Genomic DNA, 18,083 nt, shown 5'->3' with positions numbered 1-18,083 from the left:
ATCAAGAATGACCGTCTGCCCTGGAGCCCATCAGTGGTTCATGAGAATACTGAGATGACCTCTTGTTTATAAAATGACAATTTTATGACCTAAATGACCCATAAACCAAAGATCTACAGAATACCAGAATTCAGAAGGATAGTAGAGATGATATAGCCCACTTCCTTCATTTTACAGATGAAGGTACTAAGGGCCTGAAGGGAGAGGTGAGTTGTACAAAGTCATACAGGCAGTAAATAATGGATTCTATGATTCTGACTACAAATATTCCTGCTACCCCATTGTGCCTTCCCTTCAAGTTACATTTGGTCTTGAGACCATGTCATTATGGGTAGACTTGCAACTGCTCTCTGGACATTAAGAAAATCTTTTGATGGTCCTTTGCTACCAGTCAATAGTCACTAATCAATACAATTCAGCCAGTGGTGTGCTGGAGCCAGCTCTTACCAGCCCACAGGATCTGATTGGTAAATTTTCAGTGTCAGCATTTACACCTCAAAAATCAGCAAACCCTACAAATCAGGGCTTGGTTTGTTGTTTTCTTGATTGTCTAGACCAAAGATGTCAAACATGCAGCTTTCCTCACAAAGCCCCCAAAATTCACAAGTACTGTGAACCAAATTAAAATGCAATTGGGAAACATTTAATAAAATAAATAAAAATACAATAAAAGATAAATAACATTACATTTTAATACTAAGTGATCATCAGCCAACATAATCTTGGAGAACTTCCTGGGTTATTTGGATAATAGTGACTTGTCCAGGATTACACAGCATCAGAGGCAAGGACGTGAGTCCAAGCTGTCTGGACCTCAAGGATGACCAATCTTCTATCCTTTCCACAGTCACAAGGCCAGGATCGAAGGATCCTGAGGTTATAGGATCTTGAGATCCTAGATTTTCGATCTGGAAGTCACCCTATGAGTCATATAATCTGGAGGTTCTTGAAACCCTTTTGTTGTCATGGACCCATTTGGCACCCTGGTGAAGACTATGGACTTCTCAGAATCATGGTTTTAAATGCACAAAATAAAATACATAGGATAACAGAGGAAACTATTGACAGTGTTTAAAATACGTTGACAGACCCCATGTTAAGAACCATTAAGTGCAAACTTTCATTTTACAGATAAGTAGACTGAGGCCTAAAGAGGTTAATTAACCTGCCCAAGGCCATATAGGTAATAAATGATAGAGGAATAAATTAATGAAGTGAACAAATGTATGAAAGAAAAAGCATTTATTAAGCACTTACCCTAATAAACAAATAAGGCAAGGGTATTGTGTTACAAGCAGAGAGCATAAATATAAGCAAGCAAGATAGTCCCTGTCTTCAAGCAGCTTATAGTCCAATAGCAGAAGACAACACAAAAAGTTTAATAGGAGAGGCAGGCAGCATAATTAAGAAGGTTTTTTATTTGTTTTGGGGGGTTTTTTTTGGAAATGGTCTATAGCTTGTTTTGGAGGGAGATAAGGCCCATGTGCCAACCTATTGGAGCCTAGTATCCTAGAAGAATATTTGAACCTAGGTGCTCAGCCCTCAAAGCTAGTGTATCCTTGTGTCACCATAACTACAAAAAAATAGGATAATAAATGAACATTTCAAAATAGAATTTGAAAAGTGAACAATGTTGATTTCAAATTTTCCATTTACAAGCTCTGAGAGGGAAAGAGGGTTTTCCATAGTTACTAGCCCCTAGCCCTCCTTCAAAACAAACAGCAGAAGGGTTTTGCTTCTCACAGAGAATAAAACATTGCAGTGATCATGCAGGTGCCAGACTATATTATAGCAGCGTGTGAGGAGAGCCCAAGGAAACAGTCTCAGAACAGTGACAAAAGACGGGGAGTTTGGTTTCATTTCTCTGGTCTCACAGCAGAATTTGTCATGGAGATTGGATTCATGTTTTGCCATTCTTCCATTCTCATTTGCAATTTTTGTCGCAAGAGTGATGTGTCAAAATTTGTACTTCCCTCACAGTTCCTGTATAGCCAGTAAATTATGTATGGGTGTTTGCTTTCCCTTTGACCTTTTCAGTATTCGAATTCTTGGTGTGTGTGATATCAAAGAGAAGAAATAAAGAACAAACATTGCTTCCTAAGATCCCCATCCTCCTAATGGAAAATGCACAACCTTCTCATTCTCTCCCTCACGCTAAAAGTTTTGAGTTTGCATTTTACATATTAAATTAATATGAAAGGGCATTAGGTATTAGACAGGGTATATAAGAAGAGAAGCTAAGATAATATGTATCCCAAAGGAGTGTCTAAGGTAGAGAAAGGTTGGGCATTTTCTGAGTATGCCACATAATATTTAAATGTTTAGTGAGCTCTACCGAATTAGCAAGCAGCTCCTTTCCCCAAAACATGCACAGAAGTTTCTCAAGTTCCTTGCTTTTGTTTCCTGACTTTGAAGTCTGGAATTAGGATATGAAAAGTTCCATGCTTAAGGCATATCATTCCTTCTTCCTTCTCAGGTCAGACAGAGAGCAGACTTGCCCTTAAAATACCCTGTTTTTTATTCACAAGAGATACCATGATTATTTATGTGTTCTTCTTCCTCTCACCCTACTTCTCAAGAAAATTAAATTCCACCGTCTACATAATTCCACATATTGTAGTAATCCTGAGCCTCTGAGGTCTTGGTAAATGCCACCAAAGAGGTATAAATTGTATTTAATTAAATCCCTTTTGATAGCCACTATTCATAGTTCTTAACCTGCTCATATCAAAATTTTGGAAGCTCTGAAAATTACTATTATCACTGCTAGGAACATTAACAATCCTCCTAGAGCAGGAGTTTCTTAACCTGGGTTACGTGAATTTAAAAAAAAAAGTTTAGGTTATTGTATTTCAATACAATTGGCTTCATTTGTAGTGCTATATGTTTTATTTTATGCATTTAAAAACATTATTTTGAGAAGAGGTCCATAACACAAAAAAAGTTAAGATCTTCCTGCCCTAAGGACATATAACACTTCACTTTCTGCTTACTCTCCCTGACCTAGGGACACACAACGCTTCACTGTCAGATTACTCAGTCTAATCCACACTAGCTGCCATGATAGCTCTATATTGATAAGTGAGTCCCTGCCCTAATGTAGTCGCATAAGCTCCATGAGGACAGAGACTGTCTTATGTTTTTGTATCTCTAGAATTTAACACAGTGCTTGGCACATAGCAAGCCTTTGATATGTGCTTCATCATTCTCTCTCTCTCTCTCTCTCTCTCTCTTCCTCTTCCCTCTCTTTTTCTCTCTGTCTCTCTCTCACACACATATGGGTGCCAACACACATACACACACACACACACACACACACACACACACACACAAACTCACACACACTCTCCCTATCTGTGTGGTACACTGACTGTCCCAATGCCCAGAATGCTCTTCCTGTCTTCCCCAGCCTCCTTCAAGGTTCAATTCAAACTTTGTTTCTGCAAGATGATTTTTTAGACTCCTCTACAACCCTCCCTCACTGGTAGTGCCTTCCCTGTGAGATTCTCATCCATTTACATGACATACACACACATATGTTAAGCTATTTGCAGGTTGTCTCTCTCTTTAGAAGGTGAGCTTCTTGGAGGCAGGGACCATACTTTTATTTTTTGTATAGCCCTAGCACTTAGCCTTGAACAGTGCCTTGAAGATGGTAGGCATTCGTTAAATGCTTATTGACTAAGTGGCCTAGAAGGGAATTGAAGATCATTGCATATTTTTTTTGTCTTTTTTTGTGTGTAAGACAGTGCTTTGCACATACTAGGTACTTAATGAATGCTTCTTGGATGAGATTGGATTTTACTGGGTGAGAGAATGTGTTCAAAGATAAATCCATTTGGGCAAGGAGAGCCCCTAATATCTTGGAGTTGGGGGTTGGGACAGTCAGTCAATAAGTCAATTTAGTATTAATTGCTGGGGAAAAAAAGAAAGACAAAAACATGGTCCTTGCCCTTATGGAGATCACATTCAGAGAAAACACTTAAATAACTGCATCTGGTGAACTAAGAGAGGGAATTGGGGGTGGGGGGAATCAGGAAAGCCCAGTACAATAGGTGGGATTTGAGCTGAATCTTAAAGGAAGCCAGGGGACTTGAAAGTGAGAAAGGAGAGCATAAGGGATGACCTGTACAAAGGTAGAGAATCTAAAGATGAAGTATCGCTTGCAAGGAATAGCAATTAGGGTCAGGAAAGACTTCACAAAGAAGGTGGCATTTGAACTGACGAAAATAAGGAATTGAAAAGATAGAGATGAGAGGAAAGGGCATATGAGGTAGGAGAGAAATGGGAGGAGAGTGCCTCTTCTTGGAATACCCAAGGCAGGAAATGGAGTGTCAAGATGGAGGAAAAGCTGGTCAGCCAATTTGGTTGTAAAGGAGTGAGCATGAAGCGAAGCACTATTAAATAAATTTAGAGAACTGCATTAGAATGAGATTGTGGAGGACCTTAAAAATCAGACTGAGGGGTCTATAATTTGTCACAGAGACAACAGGGAGCTATTGACATATCCTTGTTTAGTTGATAATTTTGTTTTCTGTTTTGTTTTAAACTAGGGGAGTAACGTGATCTGATATGTCTCAGATAATTTTGGTTGCTGTAGGGAGAGAACCTGGAAGCAGGAGGATATTATATATAACATATAGTCTATTGTATATAATATTTCAAGTAAAAGGTGATGAGAAACTCAACTAGAGTAGTAGCTATGTGAGTGGAGGGGAGATAGATGGTAGAAAAAATTAACAAAACTTAGCAATTAATTGGTCATTGGGGCTGAGATGAAGGAAAAGGAAGTCCAAGAAGAGTCCAAGATAATAATGTGGGAATTTGTTTGACTGCATATTTTGTACAAAGGATTTTCTTTCAATAGGAGATGAGTGGGAGGGAGATGGGTTAAAGATAAGGATATGTCTCCACCTTTTCCAAAAAAGTGAAAAAAGAACAGAAAGTAGGAGAGGAGTCATAGACAATCAGGATAGCTTTGAAAGTTACACATTGAATTTACTGAATGCTTTTTTAAAAAAAGGCAAGCTCTATAGAGTAGAGATTCAGGTTAGTGTGCAAGCTTCTCCTTCCTTTCCACCATGTATATAGAAATACTCATTTTATTTCTTGTTTGTTAAATTTGGAATAAAAAGAAAAGGAAAAAAAAGGACTCCAAGGTTATCACTATTGGTGACAAGGAAGATAATGGTACTCAAGAGAAATAAGGAAATTTGGAAGACAGATGAATTCAGGGGAGAAAATGAGTTCTATTTTGGACATGTTAAATCTCAGATACTGACAGGACACTTAGGTAGAGATGTCTAGCTGATAACTGACAATGCAAGACTATTGCCCAGGAGAGAGACTAAGACTGGATCTGGAAGGTATCTACATAGGGATGATAAATGAACAAATGGGAGCTGGTGAGATCATCAAGGGAATGTATAAGGGAAAAAGAGATGGCTCAGGGGAGAGCCTTTGAGAACACACATAGTTGAGGGAGAAGAAATTGGATGATGGTCCAGCAACAGAAACTGAGAAGACAGGTAGCAAGTGCTACCTCAGATGGGTAGAAGCAAAGCTAGGAAAGAGCAATATCAAAGACACTGAAGGAGAAGAAAGTGTTTGAGAAGCTTCAATCATGTCCAAAAAAAATAGATGGAACATGGAGTATGTGGTTGAAAGGGAAAAAGGTGCCTTTAATAGCTAAGTAATAATTGGTTGGTCACCTTTGAGAGAATAGTTTCAATAGAGTGGTGGGGTTAGAAGCCAGATTACATGGAATCAAGAAGTGATTGTGTGATGATGAAATAGAGGAAGCCATAGGATTCTGCCGAGGACAAGGGCTTGTACCCTGGAATCTGAGAACTTTTAAAAAAATTTAGGTAACTATTTAAATATAATTGGTTTCCTTTGTAATCCTATACATTTAAAAAATATATATTATTCTATGAAGGGATCCATGTGCTTCACCAGGCTTCCAAAGAGGTCTATCACACACACACAAATGTTAAGAACCCCTGGTCTAGGAGTTTGGTTGTAAAGGGGAAGATGGATGTAGGATGATAGCTTGAGGAGATGACAAGTACAGAAAGAGATGCTGTAAGAATAGAAGAGCTCTGATCATGATGGTGGTGAATGGGGAAGAGACCAGTAGAGAAAATGAAAATTAGATAATAACGGATGGAGGAGTGTCAAGTGAGAGTCATAATTGTCCAAGGTTGAAAATGGTCATTCCTCTTGGGAATAAATATTAGGTAGTGCCTAGGTGTCTGCTAGCCAGGGCAATCACCCTCCAGGTTACTGCCACTGGGTTTCTGTACACAGTGTATGGAGCATAGTAGGTACATAATAACTGCTTATTGAATAATATCATGATGATCATGATGATGATGACGGATGATGATGATGATGATGATGATGATGATGATGATGATGATGATGATAAAAGGTGGCCTGGATGAAGTGGATAGAGAGCCAGTCTTGATTTAGGAAGACTTTGATTCAGTTCCTATCTCTGACACGTACTGGCTGTGTGACCTTGGGCAAGCCACTTACTCTCTGAGGTGCCTCCAGGCAACATCCTAAAGTTATCAGTTATAGGACAGCTGCCTTTTTTATTTCTGAAACCTCCCAAGATATCTTGGGGTTTATGGGCTAGATTTTTTTTCTTAAGGACTTAATCACTCTAGCTCCCATTGATTGGCCAACAATAAGTCCCAGGCCAAGCCCCACTTGGTAATTGTTTGGGCCCTGATGGCTCAGAGTGAATGTAAATAGTAATTGTTTTTGTTTTGGCCAGACACTCAGAGGATCTGCTCCTCCCAGATTGATTTTTTTTAACTAGGTAAAAGAGGCCATTCTCTGCCTGGTTTCTCACCTAGCCTTCATCACTGAATGAGCACTGCCTCAGACAAACTGAGACCTGCTACTGATCTTAGTTTTAAAAGGCCAAGGTCTCCCGCTGTATCCAGGGCCATCTCCAGTCACCCTGATCTATATCTTGCCAGTGGACCCAGACGGCTCCAGAGGAGAAAGTGAAGCTGGTGAGTTTGCGCAGCCCTCCCTCACTGAAATCCGATTCACTTTCATGTCATGGCATCACTTTGCTGATGTCATGGTTCTCTTCTAGAATGAAGGGCAAACAACAACAACGGCTGCCTTAGTAGACAGATTTTTTTTTTCTCACCAGGAGTTTCCTAGACTAATGAAATCCTGACCAAAAATAGAAAGAAAAGAAAATCGAGAACAAATATGTCAGGAGCACCACTAGAATCTCCTGAAGGTTTTTACTGAGTTTTTGTGCTTTTTGGGCAGTCATTTGCTAATTCAACCCCAATAATTTAACTGATCTGCATAAAGGAGACTCTAGGTTTGTTTTGTGCAAAGCTGTGATATGTGACTCCATGATAACACTTTTTAATAATTATAATGGTAATTCACATTTATGTAATAGTTTGCAAAAGCACTTTACATAGGTTATCTCATTTGATAAGTGTTGCATCTTTCTTTTCTTGAAAAATAGCTTCTCAGGATAAGTATGTAAAAATGAGTAAATCTCAGCATTGGCAAATCAGGCTTTAGCTACTTTGACAGGAATATGAGAAAACTTCCAGACAGAGACATTGGAGGATAATCCCATTATAACATTATCAGAAAACATGGATATGATCATTAGACTAAAAGCTTTTCTACATATGATAAGAGGTCATGTATATACTGTTATTAATAGGTACACCAACTGGACATCCCACATTTTTAGAGGTTTCAAGAAAAGTATGATTAGGTGAGGCTTTGCAAAAAGAATGTCCCTTATCAGACAAAAATCATATCATATCAGATGAAGTCAGAACTCATAGAGCATCTAATTCAACCTCTAGTTTCACAGGAAACTGGGTCCCAAAGATATAACTTACCCAAGGTCACCCAGTTGGCTAATGGTAAAACTGGGGCTCAAATCTAGGTCTCGTGTTCATTGTTTTTAATATTACACTTCTTTTGGAAAATAAGTTCATCTATTTTAGTCGAAGAGACCAGAGTGGGAAACATACTACCCTTCTTTCTCAATAGTTTTGCCTAGAACTATGCCTTCCTTTTTGGTTTACCTTCAGCTATGTCTTATATACCTTCTATGTGCTGAGTTATTTTCACATCTCCTTTATTAGAATGGCAAAGCAACTTGACAGCAGGGCTATGCTTTGATCTTTATATTCCCACCTCTTAGTATATAAGAAACTGGGAATTAATCCTTGTTGATTCACCATCTGAATCATGTTAATAGGGGATGCAGTGGGCAGAGAGCTATTTCTGGAGTCAGGAAGACCTGGGTCCAGCCTCAAACACTTAACAGCTGTGTGACCTTAGGCAACTCACTATCTTTTATCATCCTCCATTTCCACATCAGTACAATAGGGGTTATAATGGCGCCTACCTCCCAAGGTTGCTGTAAGGATGAAATAGGATATTTGTAAAGCACTTTGCCAATTTGAAATGCTCTCTAAATGCTGGCTATTATTTTTAACATATTTTATACCCCCTCTAATTACATGTTAAAACAATTTTTAACATTTTTTAAAGTTTTGAGTTCCAAATTCTAGCCCTCCCTATCCTCTGCCCCTCCCTAAGACAGTAAGTAATCTGATATAGTTTATACATATGCAGTCATGTAAAACATTTCCACATTAAATACTAGTTATTATGAGTACAGTTGACATTAACATAGCACTTTGACATTATAAAAGACATTATATATATTTTCTCATTTGATCCTTACAACTACCTTATGAGGTAGCCAGGGCATCTTTTGTTATCACATTTTACTATTAAGAAAACAGAATTTAAGTAATTGCTCGAGACCACACATATACTTTGTCGGAGCATAGATTCCAAGCAAAACCTCTGACTCTAGTACTTTTACAATATAATCAAAACAATGTAATAATAGAAACAGGAATTATTATTAAATTGGAATTAATATACAACCATATGAGTCAGGACCAGCCACAAGCAAAATTGTGAAATAGAATGAGTACCACTTTGGTGACCATTGGCTTGCCATTCTTTTTTTTAAATTTTTATTTATTTTATTTGCAATTTATGGAATGAAATAAGCATTTCTATAACATAGCATAATAAAAAAGATGATTGCACATGAAAATGCAAATCTATTATATACAACTTGCTATTCCTTTTAAATATATAGTAAAGTTATCATGTATTTTTTTCCTTTTTTTTCTTCCCTCCCCACCCTCACCTTAGAGATGGCTACCATTAGACACACACATATATATATACACATATATATGTATGTACATATACATAGACATATGTGTGTACATGTACATATATGTGTATGTGCATATGTATATATACATACAACCATTCTATACATACTTCTTTTTATTAGTTCTTTCTCTGGCTGCATATAGCATCTTCCTTCATATGTCCTTTGTAGTTAATTTGGGTATTTATAATAGGTGAAATGATTTAGTCACTCAAATTTGTTCTTATAACAGTATTGCTGTTACTACACAGAATGTTCTGTTGGTTCCAAAGATGATTAGTCTCTACATTCTTTACCCTTTTCTCCCCTCTATGTTATTTTCTTCTTTCTCATCCCCAGGCAGCCCTTAGGCTCCATCTCCGTAATCCCCCTACTAAAACCTTGTTTCAGATCATCAAATCATATTGAGAGGTGTATTAGTGGCCAATTGCAGTTTAAATTATTGCCTTTTGTGGAGTGTTATGCAGTTTTAAAAGAATCAAAACTTTAAGCTTTGTTAATGAATGAAGTTCTACTAGTACAATTCAGGTGGAAGAGGACTGATTGGTTCATTCCTTCATTCATTCATTTGTGTATTCATTTGAATCAGGGTTTTCATAGAATCCCTGAAATAACTGCATATAGTTCATTGCCCACTTAAAAGACCAAATTCTATAAGAAATGTCTAGGGTAAATGCCTTAAGGAATAACAGTTCTTCTCTATCCTATGTGCAAAGGAGCTTTCAAAGTGAAGAAAATCTAACCTCTCATCATACATTCTAGGCAAAATTAAATCTAATTCCAATTTGTCATGATAAAATTATGGTTAAATGTGATTAATCCTTTTGTTAGCAGATTACAAATAAATGCAATGTCATTAATTAAGACCCTGCAAATTTGGATTCATGACCAGTTAAATAAGGGCATAGATGTGGCTCCCTTTTTCTTGATTTTTTATATCTGTTGATTTTTAGATTATTGTGTATAATGTTGTTTTTTTAAAGTAACAAAAAATTTACATTACTAAAACAAATTTGCATACAGTTTTTAAAAAAAGAAAATAAGAGGCACATGTAATCTCGTCTAGAGAACTATTTTCCAAGCATTTTGGAACATTACAGGTGTCCTGGAAATCTTAATGTAGTTCTAAGCTACTAAAACTGTGCTGAGACCCTTGCTTAGTTGACCTGTGAATGAAAATCATTTTTATTTATTCATTTAAAAAACTGCCCCCTTCCCTATGACCTGAACTTCTTAGTTAGCCAAGAAGTGAGAGGGAAATTACTATGGGTAACAAAAATAACAATTTGCGTTTATTTGTTTAAAAATATCTAAATTCAACCTGACCCCTCAAGCAATTAGTCCAAAATAGTAAAGATTTGTTTGACTTTGCTAGAGAAAGGACCTTATTCATTATAGACAGAACAAAAATGCAATACCTAAAGCATAGAATGTCAGAACCAGAGTGGACCTCAGAGGCTGTCTAGTCCAATTCTTAATAGAACAGAAATCATAGTTACGACATCCCCAATGGATGGTTATAAAGTCATCTGAAGACCTGTTGTGAAAATATCTCAATATAAAATTTCTATTTTGTTCAATCCTCTTTTATAATATGAAAATGCCCAAGCTCATGCTCTTTTCTTCTAGGATGGATGAGGAAGGATATTCAGGGCTATGACAAAATTTTTGCACAAATATTAAAATTGGAAGGGGCCTCCGAAGTCATATAGTCCAATCTACGTCTAAGCAAGAATGCCCTGCAGAGCACCCAAGATAAGTGAATAGACAAACTTCTCCTTTAAGATTTCTACTGAGGAAAAATTCACCACCATCTTAGGCAACACAGCTGGCTTTAGGATAGCTCTTATTTTTGTACATTGAGATGAAATCTTCTGAATGCTTCATCCACATGGTATTCCTGATTTTTCCCTCTGGGACCACACAGAATGATTTTAATTCCCTCTCCCCCAGAAACCTCTTTAAACACTTGAAGACAGTTCCCTTATTTGTCCCACCCTAAATCTTCTTTTTCCTAAGCAAAACATAGCCAGTTCGCTCAACTGAGCTCCAGTCACTTCAAGTCACTAATTACTCTCCTCTAGGTCCCCTCTAGTTGGCCAACATACTTCCTAAAATGTAGTTTCCAGAACTTACCACAGAACCCTAGATGTGGACCACATCTCACTTTCCCCCTCTGATTCCCATTCAGTTGTGGATATTCTAAGGTTCTGGGGAGTTTAAGAATTTTTTTATTCCATTATAAGATTTGGGGGTCAAATTACCTGATGATGCATTTTCGCTTGAAACACATGCAATGATATAGGTCAGGATTTAATCTGATAAAGTGGTTTAGTTGTCTAAAGGATTTAGGACTCCTTTCTCTACTTCCCTCCCACTCTCCTTCAAGGGAATAATTAATAATAATAGCTACAACAGTTATATAGGGTCTACTCTGTGACAGGCACTGTGCTAAGCACTTCACAATTATTATTTTGTTTGGCCCCATGATAATCCAGAGAGGTAGGTGCTATTTTGAATCCCTTTTTACAGATGAAGAAATTGAGGCAAACAAAAGTTAGGTGACTTGCCCAAGGTCATACAGCTAGGTCTTCCTGACTTCAGACCCAGTGTTCTGTTCACTGCATTATCTAGAGGCCTCTAAAACAATTTCATATTAACAAATAAATTCAACCAAAGATTTCTCACAGAAATTAAGTAGCACAGTGACAAGCTGACAGTCAGAATCTGCTTCCTGATAGCAATTCAGAATGTATGGCAGCCATTATAACACTCTACCATATTTGATTAAGAGGTAACTGAAGGACAAAGAACTGAAGGAGGAAAAAAAGTATTTCTCTAAGCATTTTCATTCCCAAAAGATGAAAAAAACTATCAATGGCATCTTTAATGGATTGTCAAGAAGGTCCTAGAGTAGGGAACAAATAAATCAAGTTTCTCAAGTACTCAACTCTGGCTGCAGCTGAAATATTTATTCAATTAAAGAGGTTCTTTAATACTTAGGATCCCAAACTCCTATTCAGAAGATGAGTTCTTGAGCTTTAATAGTAGTTGCTGTACTTTTCATCTTTGCATGAAGAGAAAAAAAATCATTTTTTCCTTCTTTTAATCATCTCTACTTATAGCTCTCTTTTTTTTTTGTTGTGTTACATTTGAAAATAGAAATAGCCAACTGGAGACTATCTACCTTCCTGGGAAAATCTAGGCTTATTTCATTTTCTTATCACGGAACATTGCTTTCCTGTCTTTTACTTTCTAATTAACCTAGAAACATTCCTGCTGAGTCAGTCTGAATCCAAGTACACAATCTGAGAGATCATGAATTTGCGATTAATTACATGTTCATGTTTGAACGAGACACATTCAAGCATTTCCAACTGAAGCCTAGTATATGGTTTTATTTTGTATGTAATGACCTGGCATTAATGGTTTGCACTGTTTTCTTTCCCATAGCAGGAACAAATGTTTCAGGGGTTAAATTTTTCATGCTATTCAGACACATACACAAAATCAACACCTCCCTTTAAAAAAAGAGTAAATTATTCATTGGATGGTTCGGTCTAAGTCTTTTGTTAATTCCTTCCATCATTTCCATCTCCAGTTATAATTCCCTCACTTCTCCATAATATACTTTAGCTATCAGCTAGTAAATATGTGTGTCTGGGTGTTGATCACTGAATTTAATTGTGTGAATATGTTTATCAAATCCTAGGGGCTAATTATCGTCAACTCTTTTTTTCTTACTGCACTAAGGAGTATTTTGTAGGAGAGAGAATATTAAAAATGTAAAAGATATCTTTCCATGCAAAATGGAAACTCTGATTTATTCTCCTAAGGTAAGATAGCATATGCAGACAGTATATTGGTAACAAAACACAAAATACACTTTAATTGGCTTTCTGGGGTATACTTGTCAAATTGTTTCTCATACAGATTTGGTGAAAAAGTAATGAGAATTGCTTATAATTTTTAGTACTTTACCATTTACAATGTGTTCTCTTCCCCCAAATCCTGTGAGATAAGAAAAGTATTAATATGCCCATTCTACAGTCAGTCAATAAGCATTTACCAGTTACCTACTATGTGCCCAGAGCTGTAACAAGGGCTGAGGATACCATAAAAACACTTTCTTATTCCAAGTCCAGCACTCTGCAATACACAGTGCTTTGTTTTGACTAAAGATACACTTATAAAACTTGTTGAAGTCCTTCTTATGCCCAGCACTTAGCACAGTGCCTAGCACATAGTAGGTACTTAGTAAATGTTGATTTGACTTGAAACTAAGGGAGAGAACTGAGCTGAAAACTGGCTGTTTTAGACCATTAAGTCACTATTTCTTTATACCAGAGAATATAAAGATAGTGGATCATTAGAAGAGGAAAGACTGGAGTGTATAAAGGGCATCTGTAAAGTCCCACTTAAATGGAGTTGACTTTGCAGTCTCAAAGACTGGTCCTACCAAACTGGAAAGTTTTCATGTGAGGAGTATATCAGATTGCATGTCTGCCTTCCAGGGACACTAAGTACAATAGAAAAAGTACTCTGCCTGGATTCAGAGGACCTGGGTTCAAATTTTGACTTTGCCAATTACCTGTGTGACCTTGACCTCCCTCTGGTCCTCAGTTTCCTCACTGATAAAATGAAGCTTTGGACCTAGATGATTGAAAAGGGCTCTTCTTACTCTAACACCATTGTTCAATAATCCTGGGCTCAAACTCTCTAGTTTTGCCACTTATTACACCTCTGGGTCTTCATTTCCTCATCTGCAAAACGAGTGCTTAGCAATATAGTGCCTGGCACATAGCAAGCCCTTAATGCATGTTTATTGATTGATTGATTAATAAGAGTATTGCATTAGATGACCTCTAAACACACTTTAATTGACTTTCGGGGGTATGCTTGTCAAATTGTTCCTCGTACAGTTTTGGAGAAAAGGTACTGAGAAGAGCTTATAATTTTTAGTATTTTACCATTTACAATGTAATTCTTCTCCCCCAAATCTTGTGAGATAGGAAAAGTATTACTATGCTCATTTTATAGTCAGTCAATAAGCATTTATCAAGTATCTACTATGTACCTGGAGCTGTAACAAGGGCTGGGGATGCCAAAAAAGGCAAAAGATAGTCCCTGCCCTCAAAGGAGACAATATGAAAGAAACTACGTACAAGCAAACTAGGTACAAGCTAAATTGGAAGTAATCTCAGAGGGGAAACCCTAGCTATGATTTTTTTAAAAATGACCAATTTAGCTAAATTTGAAAAGGCTTATTACCAGATGATGAGCATTTTTAGCCTTAGCCAATCACAAAAAAAAGCTGTCCATTTAAGGTCGAGAAAACTTGGAAATACCATGAAGGGGAAGGACTTTCCAAAAAGATGAAATTTCAAATCATCAAGGAAAAGTGACAATAAAAACAATGACAACAAAACAGCAACAATACTACCACTGCTAATAAACAGTTAACATTTATATGACGTTTAAGGTTTACAAAGCACTTTCCATGTTACCTCATTAATCCTCACAACAACCCTGTGAGGAAGGTTATATCAGGATTCTTATTTTACCAAGGAGGAAACTGAGGTTAAGTGACTTGACCAGGGCCACACAGATAGAAGTACCTTATATGCTGGTCTTCCCTCTTCCTGATGGTCCACGGTCTTTACATTTTCTGAGATAAAGAAATAATAACTTCCATTTTTTAAAATTCTTCTTTATAACTTGACTATTGTGTAAATAAGTTTAATGTGAAGGTATACGTTGAACCTATATCAGATTACATGCCATCTTGGCGGGGGGAGAGGGAGGGAGAGGAAATTTGGAACTCAAAAAATTGTGGAACTGAGTGTTGTAAACTAAAAATTAAAAAGAATTTTTTTAAAAAAGAAATAATAACTTCTTGGTCTAGGAAGGCCAGTTTTCAGTTCAGTTGTCTCTCTTCTTTCAAGTCAAATCGACAAGTTTTTATTAAGTGCCTACTATGTGCTAGGCACTGTGCTAAGTGCTGGGCATACAAAGAAAGACAAAAATAGTGACTTTCCTCAAGGAACTCACTGTCTAATGGGGGAAAGAACTTTAAGGGGGATGGGAAAAGGTCTCTTGCAGGAAGAAGGTGGAATTTAACTTCCAAGAGAATTCCAACATCCTTCTAAGAGGATTACACCTATTGTATTCTTGAAATAATTAGGGAGATTGCTCTATTAATGCAGCCCCAGACTTGCTGTGAGTGTGAAATGACAAGCTCACATTTCACTTAATTAGAACTGCTTGCATTGAGGTAGACCTCAATGCACAGATAGTGAAAGTCCTCTGAGATTGGAATTATGCTCATTTTTAAAAGTGGGGACTGGGGACTCAAACATCCACCATTCTGATCCATTGAGATCCCATTGTTCCCATAGACCCAAAAGGTTGAGGACAGAGACAAAGGTCTCATAAACATCAAAATAGTCATAGCTTCACTTTTTGTGGTAGCAAATAACTGGAAGTAAAATCAATATCCATTAATAAGGGGAAAAGCTAAACAAATCATGGCAGATGGATGCAAAGAAATGATAATAGTAGCTCGTGTGCGGGGAGCTTTTTCTTTTTCTTTCTTTTTTTTAGCACTTTGAGGTTTGCAAAGTCATCTTCATATATTATCTCATTTGATCTTTACAACAACCCTGTTGGGGAGGTGCTATTATTATGTCTATTTCTCAGATGAAGCAGCAGAGGCATAGATAGGTTAAGTGACTGTCCAGGATCACAATAGTTAATAAGTGTCTTAGGTAGGATTTGAACTGAGTTTTCTGCTGATTTGCAGCTGGGCACACAATCCATTGTGACACTTAGCTATAATATTATTGTGTTACAAATAATAATGAATACAGAGAATATAGAGAAAAATGGAAAGACATATATGAATTGATTCAGAGAAATATAAATAGAATTAGTAAAATAGTACCTTTGATGGTTACAACAATGTACACAGAATGGAGAACAAAGAAACAGAATGCTGTCTAATTATGACCAAACTCAGCTCAAGAAGAAAAATGGAAAAATGTACCTCCCTTCTGTCTGTGCAGAGGTGAGAAGATTGTGGAAGAGTGATTATGTGGAATATTGCACATACTGTCAGATATGATGATTGAGAGATGTGGTGATTGCTTTTGCTCAACAGCTTTTATTTCTCTTTCTCTTTTTAGTCTTTGTTATAAAGAAGTTGTTGGGGTGGGGAGAGGGGTATATTTGGAAGTGAAAGTGATGCAAAAACAAGAGATACTAAAATAAAATTTTATAAAGTAAGAAAAAATGTGGCAAATAGAACCAAAAAGGGAAAAACAAAAAGACTGAAAACTAACACCAGCATTTTAGGTGATTAGATGAGATTCTTGCTAAATGTACCGTGTTACCTGTCAAGGGATACAAGTTGATCCATTATATCCAAAGCGTGTAAAAATTAAGTCATGCTATAATGAAGCTCAGATGTGCAACACTTCGTTTTAATTTAAGCACCTGACAATGTTGATACAGTAACCTGGGGCATCCTACGACCCCCAAATGGAAATGCATATCCATTTTAGATTGCAAATTCCCAAAGGACTGGGGCCATATGTGTTCAGCCTACTTCATGTAAGCGTTGCAGGTCCAGCCTTCAGCAAAATTAGGGAACAGGCAAAGTTTGTCTTCTATTCTCTAGTCTCCTATATCTGTACCTTTTCCCCTTCCCCACCTGCTATCTCTCCTTCCCTAGGGGACAAGGGCTCTCTTTCTTCTCTCCATCAAAACTTGCTCTCATCAAAAGCTCTGCCTCCCTTCTCCCCACCTTGTAACAAGTATCGCCTGGATTGAACTTCCAATGACCACGTTGCTCATTCTTGTCTTCTCAGATTTGGGGTTCAGTCCTGGAACTGAGCTGTCCTGATTGGTGAATGAGTGAAAAGTTGCCTGACCTATCTATTGCTAGTGGGTAGAGAGGTGAGCTGAGTCAGGAAGACCTGAGTTTAAATCCAGCCTCAGACATTTATTGGCTACGTGATTCTGGACAAGTCACTTAACCGTGGTGTGTCTTAGTTTCCTCAACAATAAAGTGGAAATTACAATAGCACCTACTTCCCAGCATAGATATGAGGATCAAACGAGATATTTGTAAAGCACTTCGCTCAGTGCCTGGTGCACAGAAAGTACTTAATAAATCCTTGTTATTTCCCACCCCCCCAGCTTACTGTATCTATGTGACTGACTTCAGATCCCATCCAGCTAAGAATCTGAAAAACAGAGCCTATGAGGTCATCTTGACATCTGTCCAGCAGCTATACATCCATATAACCCCTTTGTTCTCCCCCCATTACTCTTGGGGGCAATAATCAAATCAACCCTGCCGTTGCTCCTGGAAAGAGCACGATAATCAACAGTCAGCATTTATTACAAGTAGCAGGCTTGCACAATCTAGTGCCCTATGACTATACTGTCAATCCCTATGACTCCTTAATCCAAAACTTCTCCACCTGGCCACCTCTCCTCTATATGTGATATATTCCTTATTAGAAGGTAAGCTTCTTGTGGGCAAGGACTGGCTCACTATAGTTTATCTCCAGTTTCTATCACAGTTTCTGGCCCACTAATAGGCACTTAGTGCTTTTTTCATTCCTTCATTCTCAGGAACAGATCTGAAATTCATTGACCATAAATGTGTATTGAATGATAACAGCTCTGTTATACCTCCTAGGGGCAAATGAAATGGAACTAAATTAAAGTAACCTTGAATCAGCAAAGTATAGTAGAAAGAACAACCGATCAGACACTAAGAGATTTGGATTCTAGTAACCATACTAAACTA

Source organism: Trichosurus vulpecula, chromosome 4 (assembly GCF_011100635.1).
Source record: "Trichosurus vulpecula isolate mTriVul1 chromosome 4, mTriVul1.pri, whole genome shotgun sequence".
Lineage (NCBI taxonomy): Eukaryota > Metazoa > Chordata > Mammalia > Diprotodontia > Phalangeridae > Trichosurus > Trichosurus vulpecula.
The sequence above is the reverse complement of the archived record's forward strand: the minus strand, read 5'-3'. Positions refer to the sequence as shown.